This window comes from Triticum dicoccoides, chromosome 4B (assembly GCF_002162155.2).
Source record: "Triticum dicoccoides isolate Atlit2015 ecotype Zavitan chromosome 4B, WEW_v2.0, whole genome shotgun sequence".
Taxonomy (NCBI): domain Eukaryota; kingdom Viridiplantae; phylum Streptophyta; class Magnoliopsida; order Poales; family Poaceae; genus Triticum; species Triticum dicoccoides.
The window spans coordinates 665518651-665524181 of record NC_041387.1 but is presented as its reverse complement, the minus strand read 5'-3'; positions in this window follow the sequence as shown (position 1 = coordinate 665524181).

Sequence of the window (5531 nt, the reverse complement as noted above, 5' to 3'; positions counted from 1 at the left end):
GGGGGGGGTGCTAGGCATGACATCATGCTACCGGGTCATCAAAGGGTCAACATCATAACTCTTGGAAAGTTGTCCCAACCATCATATCTGACCGAGATTCAGATCCGATTGGTGTCAGGATACCTCAGACTTAGGATACCTGAGAAGAAAAGGCGCAACGCAAATTGACGAGATGACATTGTAAGATTCTCGGGGAAATGAACTATGAAGTGATTTCCGTTATCAAGAGTCCCTCATTATCCCAAGGAGAGGACAAGGAGGTGTCTGGTGAGCTCAACGGCAATTCATCGAGATTACCAAAAGATGGATTTCCACAATTAAGTGAACAAGGATATAACATTTGGCATATCAAATGATATAAGGAAGTATGCTCGAGGAAAACATACACAATTAAACATTGGTTGAAAGGTGCGCCCGAAATATGGGTTGGGTTGCACGACCAAAGTCAGAATGGTGATTCAATAATCAATAGCCTAAGAATGAACCTTCGACCATTAACTTCAACAAAATAGGGTTGCTAGAAGGAAAGAATCCAAACAACACCGTCCACTTGTTGGAATTATCACGGGGACCAAGAAAAAATGGTGATGGTGAGAAGTATTTCTATGTCAAGAATTCTCAAGAGGTGGAACAAATCTCAGAACATTCTTGACATAAAGTATGGTAATACTCCAAGGTAAATAAGAACAATTGCTGGATAGCAAGGAACTCAAGGTATAACACCAAACATGAACAAGCTTGTGTTGGTGGGAAGGCAATAAAGTGGTCGATGATGATACAATTCATCGAGGGCAAGGATGGTATTTCTCATCATGAATTCAATTGATACCCTGGATGAGCTCAGAATGGTGATGATCACGACAATGATATAGCCAAACAGGCTAGGAATGGCGTGGTCGGGTACAAACTCGTACTTATAGAAGCTTACTGAAGAGTTGTTGAACCGTAGTGCGGTCTCGGTTCATTTATCGGTGTCTTTGAGTGTTTAATAACTCAGAGCCCGTGAAAAATTGGAATCAGTGGGAAGGTAGTACTTGATGAAGAGCTCATAAGAAGTTATGCAGTTCCATGATAATCTCGAGATACCAGGGGTAATACTCGATGACATATCAAAGTAGAGGTTGGACGGGGGTTATTGCTCTACAGAAGACAAGTGCTAAAACTTGCACGAGAAATGGTATTTAAAAGAGAACATGGTCGGAACCACAATTGCAAAAGGCCAGATCCTAGATATAAGATGAACTTATACCGAAGGAATAATTCATTTAAGAGAAGCTTTAATGATAAGATATACATCGTGTCCATGGGCATGAATACAAAGTTCAAGGTCGACTCCCACTTCTTCAATGTATAACCTTCCATCCACTTCTCGCTTTGATAAAGGCATTAGTGTTGAAAGTTTTACCTGGTGAAATACCAGATGAGTATGACTAGTGAAAACTTCCGAGTTCACACATATAAAGGAAGGCATAGGTTCAACCCGTCAGGGTATCATGGAAACATATACCACAAGCTTCAGTAGTAAATGCCACCAGCTCGAAAGCAGAGCATGGTTGGCCAAGCAGAGGATACAACTTAACAAAGGTATTATGTATCAGGGGAAGAACTCACAAAGTGATCAAGTGTGAAGGTCATTGTCGGATAACAATCCAACAAAGGACCTGATGGTCCACAAAGGATCCGATATGAGTATCGATACTCAACCAGAAGAGGAAGGAATGCAGATGCAACAGGTTATGGAAGCATCTGAATAATTCACAGCTTAAATGCAAAGGAATTATGATTTCCAAAACGAAGGATCAGAAGCAATGCTCTGATTAGGGGTGGATAAGTTGAATAGCCTTAGGGTACAATCAACAACAATTGGATTGGTCGAGAACCAATTCCAGTTAAAAGAATGGCATCTCAGCCAGAAAGGTAATTTATAAGGATCAATGATGATTGCGGGTATTCGCAAACATATTGAGTCAACAGACTCAAAATGATAATGACAAGGAATGTCAATATGACTACGAGACTTATGGGATTAACCATAATGCAAGCGAGCAAGAATTTCAAGAGCCAAAGGCTCCAGAGGATTTTCGGAAGATCGAATTGTATTTTGAAGACTTTTGTGACACATATGAACAACTGGGGTTGAGCGGATACTCGACAAGTGCGAGGATTTATTTGAAGGGGTATTCAAGTGGCAAGGAACTACTAGGCAGTAGGCACAAAGTATTCTCGGAACAATAGAGAAAACTTCGGGGTATCTTGTAATAACAAGATCAATGGGGGATGATCGTATGAATGGCAAGTGTAAGTAGTTATCCATACGGATTTATCGGTGGTCAGGAATAGCAAAAGTGATGGGCACAAAGTCTCGAGAGAACATCAGAGAGTATCTCCGAATTCTTCTGGTTAACAGACGATCATCTGAAGTGAGGGGCTCTCCGGGAGAAAGTACTCGCGAAAACCTAAAGTTAGTTTTGTTTTTAGCAAAATCGTTTAACCCGAATAGAAGAGAGTTCAGAATCCCAGAGTAAAGATCGAGGAGTAAAAGATCCTAATACCACCCGATGGCGACGTGTGCCCGTAAGACACACAACCATGTTAGTAAAAGTTTTGCAATGTCTAGACTCAACTTCGGCCAAGGAGTTGGAAAGGGGGATTCCTACAGGCAGTAGGGCTCTGATACCAACTTGTGACGCCCCCGATTCAATCGTACACTAATCATGCACGCAAATGTGTACGATCAAGATCAGGGACTCACGGGAAGATATCACAACACAACTCTACAAATAAAATAAGTCATACAAGCATCATAATACAAGCCAGGGGCCTCGAGGGCTCGAATACAAGTGCTCGATCATAGACGAGTCAGCGGAAGCAACAATATCTGAGTACAGACATAAGTTAAGCAAGTTGCCATAAGATGGCTAGCACAAACTGGGATACAGATCGAAAGAGGCGCAGGCCTCCTGCCTGGGATCCTCCTAAACTACTCCTGGTCGTCGTCAGCGGGCTGCACGTAGTAGTAGGCACCTCCGGTGTAGTAGGGGTCGTCATCGACGGTGGCGTCTGGCTCCTGGACTCCAGCATCTGGTTGCGACAACCAGGAAGAGAGGAAAGGGGAAAAGGGGGGAGAAAGCAACCGTGAGTACTCATCCAAAGTACTCGCAAGCAAGGAGCTACACTACATATGCATGGGTATATGTGTAAGGAGGCCATATCAGTGGACTGAACTGCAGAATGCCAGAATAAGAGGGGGTAACTAGTCTTATCGAAGACTACGCTTCTGGTCACCTTCTTCTTGCAACAGGTAGAAGAGGGTAGGTCGAAGTCCTCCAAGTAGCATCTCCAAGTAACATCTCATAGCATAATCCTACCCGGCGATCCCCTCCTCATAACCCTGAGATAGAGCGACCACCGGTTGTATCTGGCACTTGGAAGGGTGTGTTTTATTAAGTAACCGGTTCTAGTTGTCATAAGGTCAAGGTACAACTCCAAGTCATCCTGTTACCGAAGATCACGGCTATTCGAATAGATTAACTTCCCTGCAGGGGTGCACCACATAACCCAACACGCTCGATCCCATTTGGCCGGACACACTTTCCTGGGTCATGCCCGGCCTCGGAAGATCAACACGTTGCAGCCCCACCTAGACAAAACAGAGAGGCCAGCACGCCGGTCTAAACCTAAGCGCGCAGGGGTCTGGGCCCATCGCCCTGAGCACACCTGCACGTTGCGAGGGCGGCCGAAAGCAGACCTAGCCTAGTAGGCGTTCCAGTCCAATCCGGCGCGCGCCGCTCCGTCGCTGACGTCTGAAGTGCTTCGGCTGATACCACGACGTCGGGATACCCATAACTACTCCCACGTAGATGGTTAGTGCGTATAGGCTCGTAGCCAGACTCAGATCAAATACCAAGATCTCGTTAAGCGTGTTAAGTGTCCGCGAACGCCGAACAGGGCCAGGCCCACCTCTCTCCTAGGCGGTCTCAACCTGCCCTGTCGCTCCGCCACAAAGATCCACACAGAGGGCCGTCGGGACAAAGGTCCTTTCAGCCCCCAATCCGTGAATCACTCGCGGGTACTCTTCGAGCTGACCCGACTTTAGTCACCATCTGTATAGTATGTATGAATGTATAGTATATACCCGTGATCACCTCCCGAGTGATCACGGCCCAATATTATAGCAAGGCAGACTGACACGAAGGTAGGGCCAACAATGATAAACTAGCATCCTATACTAAGTATTTAGGATTGCAGGTAAGGTATCAACAGATGTAGCGACAATGTCAGGCTATGCATCAGAATAGGATTAATGAAAGCAGTAACATGCTACACTACTCTAATGCAAGCAGTATAGAGGAGAATAGGCGATATCTGGTGATCAAAGGGGGGGCTTGCCTGGTTGCTCTGGCAAGAGAGAGGGGTCGTCAACTCCGTAGTCGAACTGGTCAGCAGCAGCGTCGGTCTCGTAGTCTACCGGAGATAAGAGGGGGAAGAAACAATGAATACAATGCAAACATAAACACGACGATGCGTGACGTGACAATGAGCGGTGCTAGGTGTGCCCTAACGTGGTATGAGGTGGTACCGGTTAAGGGGGGAAACATCCGGGAAGTATTCCCGGTGTTTCGCGTTTTCGGGCAGAGGAGCCGGAGGGGGAAAGTTGCGAGTTCGATAGGTTAGGGGTGTGTGGCGGACGAACGGACTGCGTATCCGGAATCGTCTCGTCGTTCTGAGCAACTTTCATGTAGAAAGTATTTTCATCCGAGCTACGGATTATTTTATATTAATTTTTAAAGTTTTAAATCATTTTCTAATTTATTAATTATTAATTAAATTAACATTATCCAGAATAGTGTTTGCTGACGTCAGCATGACGTCAGCAGTCAACATTGACCGTTGACCTGGTCAACCTGACTGGTGGGTCCCATTCGTCATTGACTGAGTTTAACTAAACAGGTTAATTAGCTTAATTACTTGATTAGGTTAACTAATTCTAGTTAATTTAGTTAAACCAAATTAATTAACTTAATTAATTCACTAATTAATTAATTAATTAATTAATTATTTTACTAATTTCATTTTCATTTTTATTTTCCTTTTATTTATTTATTTCTCTTTTTTTTTAAAAATCGTTCTGGGGGCGGACCCCGCCTGTCATTGGCCCCTGTGGGGTTAGTGGGTTTGGGCGCTCGGGTGCGAGCGTGGAAGTGGGCGCCCGTACCCGAGGAGGGGGGCAAACCCGAGCGAGGCGGGACGCTGGCGCCGGGCGCCGCCCGGGGCGTGGTCGCCGGCGACGAGGGGAGCTAGCCCAACTGGCCGGGGTCGGGCACGGCCGGAGCAGGCGCGACCTCGGGACAGCGCCGGTGCAGCCACAGGCAGCAGAAGGGGGGCGTGGGAGGCTAACGGCGCGGTGGGTGTGTGAGTGTGGCCGCAACGGGCGAGGCACGCTCAGGGCACGCGCGGGCGTGCGGGAGCCGCGACGGGGCGCGACCACGCAGAGGCGGGCGCGGTGACGGGACGGCATGAGGCGTCGTGTT